The sequence below is a fragment of the Stegodyphus dumicola genome, chromosome 5 (assembly GCF_044657685.1).
Source record: "Stegodyphus dumicola isolate Sdum_Otavi_A_Nest chromosome 5, ASM4465768v1".
Classification (NCBI taxonomy): Eukaryota; Metazoa; Arthropoda; class Arachnida; order Araneae; family Eresidae; genus Stegodyphus; species Stegodyphus dumicola.
This window is the reverse complement of record NC_140772.1, coordinates 179,312,391-179,328,170: the sequence shown is the minus strand read 5'-3', so window position 1 is coordinate 179,328,170 and position 15,780 is coordinate 179,312,391. Positions and strand designations below refer to the sequence as shown.

Genomic DNA, 15,780 nt, shown 5'->3' with positions numbered 1-15,780 from the left:
AAAACACTCCCAGAAAATAGGAAACTAGCATATTACAACAACACACAAATGCATATATTTTAAATTGCTGGATATAAAGTAGTTTTAAATAGAAAACTAATGGAGTAACCTGAAGCCAAATCTTCAGCAATTTTAGCTTGAATTAAATGTTTGCAAATATCTTGAGATCTGACTGTTATTATCACTTTCTCTGTACATTGCTTTATTTATTACTCGTAAGAAACCTACAACTAAAAATAGCTGTCTTAACTCACGGAAAAATTTTAGCTCTATTTTTATTTTAATAAAAATATTGGATTCAGGATAATTATTATGTAAAGCTATTACATTATTACGGTTTCCTTTTTTGATTAAATGTGTCTAGGAATTTTACAAGTACATATATCTTTTATTTTCATGATTAATTTTCAGCAAACTCTTTGTGTAATTACATAGACTATAATTAAGTTCCATTTCAAATATTTCATATATATAGAAAATGACTTAGCCTATGTGCTGCTTAACATAATTCTATACCTAATAAACCAATAGCTATATACATAATACGTTTGCAAAATTTCTAAACGATACTTCTTTAACCCGTGATTCGTTTATGATAAACCAACATTTGAACAGAAAAAGAATGTCAATGTCTATCCATTTATGTATATTATTTCAACTGCTGTACATTTCTGTAATATTCTCACATGGATGTTTCTAAAATGTACAGCAACTGTTCAAATGTATGGAAGCCAACTGTTTATCCGTTCTTACAGTTCTCGTTATGCTTCTAAAAATTTTCGAAATATTGAAAAAATTGCATCATTTAATGTAAAATTTGACTTTAGAGTGTAGAGACATTAGGTATTTTTGGAAGCAGGAAGAGTGAAAAATGAGCAACGCCTTCGCCGAGAATCGAACCTTGGACATCTAGAAAACGCCCCCAGCGCGTAGACCACCACGCCACGAAGGCGGGGGAAGTATTACCTATACTCCCCTTCTAAAGGGCGACTGGGATTTTTTGGGGACCCAGTCGCCAAGTCTTGTCTTGGGTGTGGAGAATCTTCATGCACCACCCTTTTAGTTCGGGAGCCACAGTAGAGACATTAGGATTTTTGGAAGCAGGCAAGATGTAAAATGAGCAAAGCCTTCGCCGGGACTCGAACCGAGGACCTCGAGAATACGAGTTCAGCGTGCAGACCACCACACCACGAATGCATGCTAAGAAGGCGAGAGAAATACCTTATAAGGGAACAGAAAGTAGTGTGCAAGATGTCAGTTTTGGTGAGTAAGAGGATAATTAATAGAATTTGGGAATTTTTCCTATCAAATGTTTCAAAAAGCCATGTTAAAGAAGCAAAATGAGTCGTTATTTGACGAGGCTTTTGCTGGTTTCACTGGATAGATTATTTTAGGACATAAGATCTATTATTTCTTTATAAAACAAGGAATCAGCTACCTTCCACTTCAAGCAAAAATTCCTTGTGAATTATATCCTGGAAAAAAAAATCCACCAGCCAGCCTTTGCTCGGAGCTCTATGAATTCTAAAAGGAACTTCTCTGTGCCCGAAGGGAGTTCTCTCTTCCGCATGAAGATCCCGCAAGAATATCCTTTGGGTTATAAATCAAACATCAACTTTCGTCACTAGTAATGATTTATTTAAAAAAAATATGTTATTTCAATCAAATTTCAGTTGCCCTCTATTTCTTAAACTTAAACGAAATATACCACTTATATACATTGAAGCACAAAAATTGCATCTAATAACTTCACCTTAGAAAATGGTATTTTAATGTGAAAATAAAAATTAAAAAATATTAGAAATTAGTATGGCTACTGCTACCAAACTTCCAGTTTGATATCTTATTTTCTTACTATATTATTACAATCTTTATTTGTCCTGAAATAAATAATAATAAAACAAAAGTTTTAAATAAAAGCAAATTAAAGTAGATGCAAGGAATGATATTTGATTTAACATTATTAAAGCTTCTTTAGTCCTACTTTGATCGTAAATTTAATTTAATTTTAATCGATATACGTTATATTCAGTGTATTTATATATATTTATATAAACCAGACATCAATATTTATGGTACACATAATAAAATGATTTTTTTCCTGATTTTTTAAATAATCAATTACTCTTGATCAAAGTGAGAAACATGGATTTAAAATGTTCAGCTCCTTGCTGTAGTACTTCTGTTATGCTAAAAGGATGAAAGGGAAGATGTCATAGCTATTTTATCTGAGAAAGTTGCGCTAAATGGGGTGAGGTGCACTCCGCTAAAGAAGAAAAGAAAAGGACAATTTTATATTCCCCGTTCTACTGGGTCCAATTGACGAAATTCAGCTAGCGTTTTTCATGTCTCGAAAGCGCGACTTAAGATATATGTATTCGATTTATATATAGCACTTTTACAATATAGGTATTTTGATACAAAACCAGACTTTTTCTTAAGTGACATGCCATATTTTTTCCATATTTCGATTCTACGACTCAAATTATGACAAAATTCCAAGTGTTATAAAAATCGCACGAGTAGATTTAAAAAAAATAGCTGTATTTTTAAAATTTGTATTTTAAAATATTTTTATAAATTTTTCGAAACAAAGTTTGAATTATAACCTATACAATTTTGCCATCATCTTAACGTAGATATATTTCAAAATATACCTGCGAAAGATTAGAGTTTTTCATTCAAAATTTCCTAAGATATACGTGAATTTACATTTTGCCGTGTTTTGAAATTTGGCATATTTATTATAAGCGATAATAACGGAAATGTGTTTGTTATTAAAATTATTTGTATGAACGCTGAATTTTTTCCCGCGCTTATGGACAAAATGACAAAAAGGGAAAGGAAAATAGGTTGCTATACATTAAAAAGTTCGCCAAAGTAATTATTCTTGACTCAAACTGAAAAATAGGTGCCAAGATAAATTTTTTGGGGATTCCGAAACGGATTACTTCATTTTACATTACATTAAAATTAAATCATTACATATTTTATTCAAGGACGAAGCGCATACTCTGCGACTGGTAGTTACACAAATATGAGTTTGTTACAATTAAAGTTTGGGATATAAGATCTGCTACATTAGTCTTGTTTTTTGACAATATTTATAATATTGGGTAATATTACATCAAGAAATTTCATTTAACTTAAATGGATCATCATTAAATTTGCATAGGAAATTTAAGTAGCTAATTATAGAAACTAAGTATTTGTAATAATCATGTAACCGCATATATCCAACTACATAATTCGTACAAGGAGTGTAAGTAACTCGCCGTAAACGTACGTTATAGAGAACAGGACAAGACAATACGGATTCAACATATTTTATCCAGTTTCCTAGGCAGTAAGAAAAAGATAAACACAAATACATCCAGAAAGGGCATTTAATAGTGAACAACTAGAAAGTACAATGATATCATCAATGACGAAAAACAAATTAATTACGCTATTCTGTTGTGTAAAAATTATAGTAAAAACGAATCATATATTAATGAATATGAGAACGGAAGGGAAACAGAACTTGCAGTCATTCATTAAATTCAGAGGATTTTTATGGATATGAAAAGTTTCAAGTAATCCATTTTATTAAATAAATATTTTTTTTCTCAGTTGTTTTTGTGGGAAAGGTAACTTTCAAACCTTGTCAAAAGACAAAGTGTTTTGTAGTTGGAAAGCATATGGTTGTTATTTTTTATTTTTATATTTCTTGAAGCAAGCTTTATTTCTACGTTAAAATAAATAAATTTTAACTTAAATAAAAACTAAATTTTGTATCTAAAGAAAGAAAAAAGTATTAGATACGCATATGTATGATCATATGGAATAGTTTTTGGTGTATTTAATTATGGCAAAGCACACTAGGGCTATCTGCCTAAGGGGAGGGATGCCTTTCGTGGAGGACTTTCTAAGGGAAACTGGCTCGTATACACGTTACACATTGGGAAAAACACGAAAACGCCCATGCAGCCAGCCCGTTCGCGGGATTCGAACCTTGGACCGAACTACCAGTGTTCAGCGTCTTTACCGCTCGGCCGCTGGTGGGCGATCATATGGAATAGAACGTGGTTTTTATGTTAAAATTTTGAAAACAAGCAGAAAAAAAATAAAGAGAAATAAAAATAGATAAAATATAAAACGAAATTATGTGTACATCATAACATAACAAATCATACGCAGAGTAATAACAACTGAAAGGATTTTATTGTACTATTTTAAAGTAAAATAGACTCAATACGCTTAATTAAGATGTCAAAAAAAAAAAAAAAAAAAAAGAACCGACTTGAAAAAAAAAAAAATTTCTTTGAAATATAAGATTGCACGAAAAATTTTGTTGTAACAAAGTTCTTCAATTTCGATATATGAAATAAAATTTCCAGAAATTTAGTTTACAAACGCTTACTGTAATATGATAGAAGAACCCATGACTAAGGATTTAACAACATACATCTCTAATAAATTTAAACGCCAGGTATAAGATCTATGTTAAGTAAAAATTGGCACATTTCTGAGCAAAATTTTCTTTTTTCCCTTAAAGAGAAAAATAATTGCAATGGGAAAGATACAAATTGCATTAAAATATTTCAAAGAAGAGTTTATGATCAAAAAGTGAAAGAAATGCAAGAAATACAAAATGTGTAATATAAAAATCATATAAATTTTAAAAAGAAATAAATTTACGTCTGGGAATTTACATTCTCGTATGTCACTATCAAAATTATTATAGCCATTAGATTTTATTTTTATATAGATAATAATGTACCTAAGCACTCTGTCTGGAGGGTTTATGAAACCTAATTTATTTCTCGCAATTTTCATGATATAAAATAGTACTTTTGAAAAATATTAAAAGCAATCTTTAGACGTGAAATTTCAAATGATTAAATTTATTTCTCATAAGTAAAAAGCACTTATAATTGAAAGTAAAACAAATATCCTATGCATCATTCATTGACAATAATGCCTGTTTATATAGCGCATGATTTTATCATTAACTGAAAAATAATCCTTTTTCTTGAGGATTATGTAGCAGAAATATTTCAAATAAAAACAAAAAATTATTAATTTACACAATTTGTTTTATACTTAGCAAAATTATATTTAACAGTTTTTGAATATACTAAGAGCTGCGTTTCAACTAGCAGAATATTATATTGCGTTAGAAAAGATGTTTCGATTTACGTATGCTTAACGCTGTTCAAATGTATGCTTAACGCTGTTCAAATGTATGCTTAACGCTGTTCATATGTATGCTTAACGCCATTATTTGTAGCGGACCACAATTTAAAAAGATATTAGTTTATGCTACACTTTTATGTAGTAAGTGGTATCAAATATGTTCGTGTTTATTTTATCATTTGTAAATTTTCGAATTATTAAAATATTTTGGCAGCTATTAAATACTCAGTTTGATTTCTCTGCAAGCGTATTGGACACAGACAAAACCATCAGCATATACATCTGATTCAAAAACACAAAATACGAAAGTTAATTTTCTGTAAGTGCTCTAGCTAACATTGCTTTAAACTGAATATAAGGAACAAATGATGAAACTACATTATTTTCAATTATTGTATTTTATATAAAGGCTAAAAACAATTTGTTAATTAACTTACTCGACAAACTAAATTAGATTATAAGATTATAACAGTCTGCTTCATAAGGGTATGATCATCTCAGTAAAATTGCAATTAAATTATATATCATCTCAAGGAGTTTAAAATGAGAATAATCCCTATAGTAACGTGTATGCATCAACCTCATCACATGACTTTTGACAAAATTACAGTGACTTTTCTTTGAGGTAATTTTCAAACTGGTGTGCTTTGCTCCAATTACTTCATAGAATCAAAAAAGTTTCAGAAAGGGTTTCTGAGCATTAATAAAACTTTCCTCGGTTAAAATTAGTGTGCATTTAAAAACAGGCTACACTACTTTGAAAATCATATTTAAAGCAAAGTGGCAAGTTTAGTGGCTTATAGATTTTATGAACTTAAAATATACAGAAATAAAACGTATTTTAAAGTATTACTTAATACATAAATGTTTATTAAATTAAAACTTTACCTGAAATTTCCTTTGTTAAGCTTTTCGTTCCAGGATCGCATGCGACAATCTGTTCTTTAATCGTTTAAGAAGAGGAGAAACTTTCTTAATTTCCTTTCTCTTTGTGAAGGTAGCTGAAAAAAAGGTTACTGGTTATTTTATGAGTCATAAAAGCGGTCATATATTTTGAATGTTAGTCCAAAGCATGGAAACTAGTCGTAATTGTAGCACAAATTTACTTTCATTAATAAATTCGGATCTCTTTCACAGATCCTGTCAAGGTAATAATCGAAACTTTCTAGCTTTGTAAATTAATTACCTTTCATATACATGTTACTTTGTAAGCGTCAAAATCTATTAAATGTGGATATTCAGAGTTTTATGACATCGTTTCCAAATGCGTTTGTTTCCGGCATTAACAACCAGATGGCTCTGCATTCTACACAGATACTGTCAGTAACGGAGAAAGAAAACAAGGCGAATTTGAAAATAACACGTGGTTTATCTGATACAGTATTCTTAGCCTCAATCACTTCATCCTTAAAACAACCATAAAAGTCCACAAAAGTAATTTCTGGAAAACAAAGCTTTTCATTAAGATCATTTTTATAGTTGTCTTCTCGACTTCTTACGAAAATATTGTTTGTGTTTCAGGTACATGATTTAATTTGATAAATTGATATCGAGGATATAATAATGTATACAGATGAAATTTGAGATTCATGGAATTATTTTGAGACAGAATTATGCACATTTGAAGTACATTTAGTCGATTGTTTTGCATATGCTTTGATTATATACACATTGACTATAAAATTTAAATTAGTAGTTTTTTGATAATTGTAATCAGTATCGGATTTATGTATAGCTATTAATAAGAAATAATATTGGAGTTTTTAGAACTATTAAGAGAAAAAGTAATTTAGAAAACATCTAAAGCAATTTGCAGTTTTTGTCATTTTTTCTTTTATAATAGACTTTATATAGACTTTTATAATAGACTTCTTTTATAATAGAAAATATGGGGTATATAATTCTAATTATTATAAAAATAGTGTTACAAATGTAACTTTTTTCTATATACAAAAGTTTTCCTGATTTATTATCATTTGAAAAAAAGCGAATTATCATTCTTATTATTTTAAAAGAAAGTTATTTCATAAATGCTTGTCAGAAATACTTTTAGGGTATACTGCACCATGACCTCGGTGTATGTCCTACTAAACAATTTTTTAGTAATAATGGCATGCTAATATCTTTAAATATATCTTTGATAGCATCCATTACAGATGGTGGAATTGAATTTTTATGTTTGTACGATTTCAGATTTCCACGCGCACTCGCTGCTTGGTATGTACACCACGAATCTTTCCCTGTTGGGAAAAAATTGTGAGTAGGTTCCACGTTGATTGAACATTTGTGGCAAAATATTGCCCATCCTGCTTTCTGCATATCTTTTACAGAAATGAAATGTTTTATAGTAGCATTTCCATAATAAATTGTCAATTGATTTATAATATCATCTGTAAGGCGGCCTTTTCCACTGAGAGTTTTACTGTCACTAAGTTTCTTCCCCTTCATTTCTTACTTTCTCTTTCGTAATTTAGTGGCCATTCTTTTCTGAATGTGTCGGACACATTCAGTTTTACCAAAAGACATGATGTTAACAGTAAAAATTAAAGCAATCTACGAGTGAACATTCGTAAGCAGCTGCGCGTACAATTGGAAAAAAAGTGTCACGTGATGATTTAAATACGCAATCTGGCAATATTTATCTCAGAATCGTTTCCTTTATTTCATAATTTTTAAGGTTCTAATTGGAATATCGTAACGCCGTTTATTTTAACAGATTCAGAAATGTTTGCAGTTTCTAAATATGCAAAAAAGTAAAATTCGATTTTTTGAATGTGTAAAGGTGATGACTCCCCTTAAAATTCTTCTTTAATTAATAATTTAATTCTTGCAATGAATTATCCTACTATCCCGAATTTCAATCAGTGGTGTTTTCTACCATTGTGATCAGTGGTAAAAGTCAGTGTGGATCAGTGTTTCAATCAGTGGTGTTTTTTTACCAGTGGTGAAAATGATTTTAATCTCATATATTCATAGAATAATATTCATAGAATTTAGTTCATAGAATAAGCCTAAAAATATGTTAAGCTAATACAGCTTTCTTCTCAAGTTAGACTATAACAGGATTTATATATTCTTTATTTTATTTCATAGTGTATCGTTTAATTATCACTCCCTTTCGAATGCATTTAATATGATGCATCGGACACCGTGTTATTTTAGTTCGCTTTAAAAACAGTTGCAAATATGCAAGCTTGTCTTATATGTTTGGCTATTTTGTATTCAGATCAGTACGGTAATAAGACATTTTTAAAAAATAAAATAAATAAGTTCGGTAACACAATTTGAATAATAACAAAATGTTGATCACTTATCAAATATCCAACCTCAATTAAAAAATATTAATAAGCCATACATATCCTAAACAAATTTACGCAGTTGGGTATTTGTCATGGATATACATACCCTCTGGTGCGGATTAAGTTTTTGTTGGGAAGCAACCATTAAAAATTTATCATAACAATGAATTCAAAGATTTCTGAAAATGATCACATTTTTAGTCGAGGCAAAAAAGTTAATTAAGGTAATTCATATCCTTGAAGAAATTTTTAACTTTCAGCATTCATTTTGCATTTGATATAAACAGCCAATGAAATATGTATATTTCTGACATATGAACAAATAATTTATCAATATTTTTTTCCGGAACAACAGTCAAATAAAGCACCTAATTGAAAATGCCACACCGAAATACTTAAAACCTGAAAATTTAATTACGAACACTTTGAAGCAAATATTTACCATACCTATGATTTTTAAGATATCCGAATTGACTGCCATTCTATCGTTATGCAAATATGCTATTCAACTTTGATGTACGGCAAAAACATTTTAATTAACTTCAAATACAATTCTTTTAATTTGTGAAGGAACTCACAAATTTGATGCCATTGGGCGTGAGTTCAGTATTTAATATTTTAGAGTACAGAATCTTTTATCAGAAAATTCCAACAGAATAGGAATGCAAATTTTCCAACCTCAATTTGTATGAAAGAATTCGAATTTTACATAAATTTCTTTTGATACACCTCAATTTGCATAATTTTCAAAAGACATCACCTTCATTGCTCTAAGAGTTAAATATTCGTAACGTTATTTTTTCATAGTATGAAAGGAAATATATAAATGCCTCTTGTTAACATGCTGTAAAACTTCATATTTTTATCAGAATTACAGGAAAAACCAAGACGAAATATTTCAGACTAATGCGGCCTCCAAACGTATGATGAATTCAAACTCCAAAATCTAAGAGAAACACTACAGTTCCTCTATAATTATTTACACATTTTTTAGCTTGCAAACGCATAGAATGACATATTACCAATGAGTACAGCTTATCATGCGTAACTAAATGTATTTTTTATTTAAAATAGTAACGTTTTTAAGAAGGAATTTTAAATTCAAAGAAAAATATATCGCAACTAGAATCATTAAACTGATTTCAGTTATAAATAGAGGATCTGGAAGGTTTCGGCAAAAAATAAAATTTTATTTCACAGTTTTATTTTTAAAATGTAGCCGATTCATGAAATTAATTCGTAAGATCCTTTATAAATGGCTCATTTCGATCGATTTCCTAATTTAAGGTAATTACTTGCAAATTTCTTCAAACAACCCAAAATCGCGTTATAATTATCAAAATCACCTTATAACGACCTTCTTGAATACCTTAATAAAATGAAATATAATGCTTTTTTAGAAATTGATAATTTTCTTTTTCTGAGAACCATTAGTAAGTAAATTTACGTGTAATTAGGACCAATAAATTAAAAGTAATGTCAAACACATGTATTTGGGATTAAATTGAATTTCTTTTAAATCTCAAATAAATTCAACTTTCTAAGAAGTTAAAAATAAGAAATAGGGTCTTAACGACTCGCATTTTATACCCCATAGGACTGAGTAACACACCAGCGTTGCACATGTATTGTATACGAAATTAGTAAATTTTCTAAACTAAAAAATGTAGATACTATGTTAAAGCTGTGTTACACCTTTGTTTCACGTTAGTTCTTTTCTTTCCTAGATTTCACAGAACTTTACCTTTCTAAATACAAGATAGGATCACAGGAATAATTTAATTTGCGTTTAATACACTTCTACCCTTCTTATTATTTCTTAGAGACCAGATGTAATTTTAACTATGCTTGCAATGCCAAGGACTAAGCTTCCTGGTTTAGCAATCGATGCTAAATTAAAAATTTTAATATTTGTAAATAAGCAAATTCATTTTACTAAAATCTATAGCATTCAACAAAAGGCTTTATTTAAAAATAATTGATTGTAAAAGGGAAAACTGTGTTGTCAAGAAAATCCAGCGTTTCGCTGTTTGAAAATACATACGGTCATACGGTTACGATGTACGCGATCAAACGTTACGCCAATAGACATACGTATGAAAAACATTTAGGCATATTAAACTTTAATGACTGTGTAATAAATACATAATAATGATTTTAATACCTAAATTAATGAAATAAATAGTTTTTTAAACAGTCTTCTGTTACAATGCATACAAAGCGTAGCAGTAGCCTTGTTTTTCGTCGGCCTAAAAGGAGGATCGTGATAACGTGATTTGACTGTATGAAAACGCAAGACGGAACTTTATTATTAGAAAAAGTCGTGATTATTAGCGCGAAGAATAACGATAAACAATTGCCTTAACGCTATTATTTTGAGGGCAATTGTATCTTCAAAAAGGCCTGCTCTGCCGACGGTGCAATATATGTCTCACCCAAAAGTTTGTACAGAACAGCAAATTTTCAGGAACAGCAAACTTGATCAAAACTTACCATTGAAGCATTGTTAATTTTCAAAGAGATTGCAAAATGCGTTAACTACATGGGGTTAAAAAATTCCTAGGACCAACCCTGATCCCTATATACTTACGAAAACATTCTGATGAAAAAAGATTGCAGTTGCCTTAAAGTGTGTGTGTGTGTGGTTATGGCAAAGCCTCGAGGGCTATCTGCCTAAGGGGAGGGATGCCTTCGTGGAGGACTTTCTAAGGGAAACTAGCTCGTATACATGTTACACATGGGGAAAACCACGAAAACGCCCATGCAGCCAGCCCGTTCGCGGGATTCCAACCTCGGACCGAACTACCAGTGTTCAGTGACTTTACCGCTCGGCCGCTGGTGGGCCCCAGTTGCCTTAAAGAAAATTGTATGTTGTTACATAGGTATTGAATGATTTCAGTTTAAATGGCTTTTATCAGCTAAAATATGATATCATAATAATCTAAAATTTACATGAATTTTTCTGAACAGGTAATCTGCTTAAAAGTATGGGAGAGTTCCCTTAATGTTATATAGATATCTGTTTACATTATAAAATTTAATTAATTTCAGAGTATTAACATTCAATAAACTTTTCTCCATAATACTAAATAGAAAAAAAAATTAAAAATATTTCTAATTAAATTAAATTAATCACTGAACTTCATATTAATTTCTAGTTCTATTAATGGTGCCATTAAGTTCACAGTGTTATTTAAAATTTAAGGTACGAATTAGTTTTGAATATATTTCTTTTGTCTTTATGTTTATTTATTTAGCTGTTTTTGCAGTTTTCTCATTAGCAGTTTTAAAAATCAACATAAAATTGCAACATCAAATAATATGTAGAAAGAAATTGAGAGTAATTTGAAATTTAAATTAAGACGAAACTCAGCCTTGAATTAACGTTGTTTTAAGAAAAGAAAATACCTGTAATCATAAATTTCTTCAAACTTGAGAAGGAAAAAGTACTCCACTGAGCTAATCAACCAGTAAACACAACACTAAATTTTGCCTTATTTTAACTTTTAAGTGCTTCTTTTAATTTTCAGATCAATTGTTCAAATTACAAAATTGCCCTAGAAAATTTCTTAAATTTTTTTTTACTTCCTGTAAGTATGCTAATGTCATTCTTCCTGATTTTACATAACTAAAAAACACTGTAAATTAGGTTATCTAAAAATGAAACTGTATTATACTATGTAGGTAGCATTTCTCATTCTGCTATGAAAATGCTTATTGAGCTTAATTTCTAATTTGAAAAGCTATTTTAAAATTAATTCTTTTTACACCTTTTAATTACAGAGAGCAAGAAAAGATCTTTGATGAATTTCTAATTTGAGCATTTGCTAATTTTCAGTTTTATAGTTTCAGCACGAAAGATCATCTCTTGTATATATATGTCTCTCTCGTATATAAATCTCTTGTATTCTTCAAAAGTTTAAATAAACATGTGGTAAACAGCATCAGAGAAAAAATTACATTATCATGCGTTCTTAAAAAGGAACAAGCAAATAATTATATAAATAAAATATCGGTTATTTAGAATATTTCCGATAATTCGGTAATTTTAACCTCTTTGAGGTTTGGATGCTTAGCGCTCCACATAATGCAAAAATCTGATAGATTGATACATTAGTGTTCGCTAGTTTCAACGAGTTATTATGTTACTAGTATCGTAAAATTACCCCGATTTAGGCAGAACTCACATAGAACTTCATGGATGGAACCGAATCCGTGAATTACTAAGAAAAGGTAAGCTCTGGCCTATGCAAATTTTCGTGTGCTGTGGGATAAGCCACACTAAAATTCTCAAAATTTAAAGGGTGTGACGAAACGCTTGTAGCTGTCAAGTCAAAATTAGGTGTTATACAAGAAACTACGGAGGAGTTGGGTGGTGTAGGGTCTTAAATTCACATTAGGTTAATTAATAAATATTTGAAATTGTCATCATAATTTACAGTATCACTAACAGTAACTTTGGCGAAGAAACAGGAGTTAAGTTTATTGATAAAATGTGACCGAAGGGTTCATCGATTTTTGAGGTATTTGTATAATTGTTTGATATGAACAAATCAGGGTACTCTGGTAATTTTTCGAGAAAAATTATTCTGAAACGTTTGCAAAGCTAACTCTGTGTCTGAAGCAGCGCACCAGGCTGACGGAACATAAGTCAAAACAGGTAGCTAATATTTTAAACTGTTCTACCTACATATTTTCCGCAGCAGCGGCTAGAAAAGCTGTTTAGGCAACAAAAACTAGTGTTTCCCATAGACCTGTTATATACTAGATGGAGCATCGCCATTCAAAACCGGGTGAAAAAGTGGCACAGGAATGAGCTGCAGGAGTTTGGGCATGAAATGGAACTGAATCCAGACTTTGGCGTACTATCGCCATGGCTGGCGATTTTTTACTCTCTTTTCTCTCAGTTCGAAATGCGAACTTGGAAAGACGTCATTTCGCAGAAGCTGCCGTTGAATTTGCAGAAGAGGTTAGATCGATAAACACCAGCCAAAATTAATAATTTCCCTAAAATTGGACACTTTATTTTAAAATTTAACTTTATTTTAAATTTTAATTTTTAAAATTTAAATAATTTTCATGCTGTAGAATAATATTTTGCAATATGTCCATCGGCGTCAACACAATTTAAAATAAAATTAAAAAAACTGGAGAGAACAAACTAAATAATAAACTAATAACTAAATAATAAATAATAAACTAATAGCAAACTAAAAAATAAATAAGTAAAATAAATAAATAAAAAAGAAGGCTTTTTAGTACTTAGGACAGAATAAAAAATAAAAAAATAGATAACATAAGAAGAATGAGTGAAAACAGAAAATAGTACAAAAAGGAAATTTAATATTAATACGAAAAGGAAATTTAATGTTAATACGGTGTATTACAGAGAACTACAGAGTAGGCAAATCAAAGTGAGAAAGATATTAAATAAAATGAACTAAAAAGGAATGTCAATATAGCAGATATAAGTTAAAAGGAAGAGAGAGAGTGATAAATAATTAAATTATGAAACAAAAAGGTGGTAAATTAAGACTTCCTTTTACTAGCATATATATATATATATATATATATATATATATATATATTATGCACGTTGCACAATGTAGTCGTACTTATTTTAAATAATTTTAGAAGGTAAAATTTAAATAATGTTCATTATTTTTAAAAAGAAACTTAAAACTATTAAAGTTTTGAAATTCAACTGCTATATAATTGCTATTTTCTTAATACTTAACAAATTCTTAATATTTGAATAAATGCCAGAAAATGATATAAGAAAGAAAATACGTGATTGAAGGTAAACAAATTTGTTATATTTGGATGCAAGAAAAGGGGATAAAATAAAGTCATTCATGTCCCCCCCCAAAAAAAAACATAATTTTATGCAGTTCTTACACAGTGTTACATCAACATTACCAAGTATTAAATACATACATTACTACTTCGCACATGTCCGCATGAGCAAACGCATACAAAGAATATATAAACAAACGTATTAAAAGCAGTCTGTTGGCGTATAAAAAATGTCGCAAAAGCAGAATACTAGACTGATTAAAATTACATTGTATTACTAAAATTTTAAAATTTTTTTCAGAAAACAGTTATTAGAAACATACATATATATTAAGATACTTTTATTTAAATGTTATTTCAAGTATGCATACATAATATAAAATTAGAAAATCTATTTTTTATTAGAAAAAGGGCAAGTAGAGTGGACAAAAAAGACCTCTACATTTTATAAAATTAGGTTTTAAAACATTAGAAAAAGCTCAGTTGTGAAATGTTACTCCTCCATCTTTCACGTATCTGGAATTACATCCATATGCGGAGCACGAAAGCATCATTTTGGAAGTCCGAAACAATGCGCTTACACGCAAAACACTTGCTTCTCACAAATTCTCCATAGAACTGTAATGGTAACGAAGATCCGCGGGAAATACGATCTGGGAAATGTTCCAAATGTCACGTGGTTCGCATTCCTGTTACCCTTCAGGGTGGCCGTTTCTCTCTCTAGTACATTACAGCTCTATGGTGTTTCCCACCTCAGTTCTCCCACCAGGAATAATGCTTCTATTCCCAAACAAGATTTATTGACTTTGTTCTAATATAGCTCAAAATTATCACACAACGTCTTTGTGGGAGACAGTAACAGGCGATTACTTTTAAATATTAAAAATTTCTATAGATTTCTTTTTTTATTTTGAGCCGTTTTATGCTACATTTTGATTGAATATGAAGGTGCTTATCAAAACCATACCCTGGTGAATATAGCCATACTGCAAGACGAAGGACATTTCATTAATCTTCCATGCCGCCTGGTATATAGTCATTTCTTCTAACTATTACTTTTTGATAAGACATCTCGATGAGACATTAAAATCTTTGACTTATTTTCTAACCAAAACTTAACTGGTAGTATGAGCTTTCTTAAGTATTCATTTGAGTATTCGTCAGAGGAAGAAAATATTTGTTATTTTAGGAGCACCAATTTGGTGTTCTGGCTACAATCATTCACAAATTTGAGGTAAGATCCTCGGGAACGATTCAATGAAATATGCTAATACTGAGTAGACTTCTCTCGATAAATTCTTAATTTTCATGGTTATGTATAGTTCCATGTTATCACCACCTATATTCCTGAACTATAATGCCACCCTGTTCATGTGTCCGTATTCCAGTTACCAGCCTTTATTCTATCAGTTACAGGTCTGCTTTGCTTTGTTTCCGTGTTAGCAACTGCTTTGTTCAATTCAAGTCACAAAAGCCTGTATGGTATCATCTAACATCTTACCTAACA

The 15,780-nt window shown here is 30.1% G+C and overlaps 1 protein-coding gene across 6 annotated transcripts in view; it reads right to left on the bottom strand.

Moving 5' to 3' along the window:
* LOC118200679 (dopamine receptor 2-like) overlaps positions 1–15,780 on the bottom strand; it is a 507,186-nt gene that overhangs the window by 160,524 nt on the left and 330,882 nt on the right. For all 6 annotated transcript variants that reach the window (XM_085817433.1, XM_085817432.1, XM_035372640.2 and 3 more), the window contains one exon: positions 6,067–6,179. The gene's annotated coding sequence lies outside the window, so the exon portion shown is untranslated. The remainder of the gene's footprint in view (positions 1–6,066; positions 6,180–15,780) is intronic.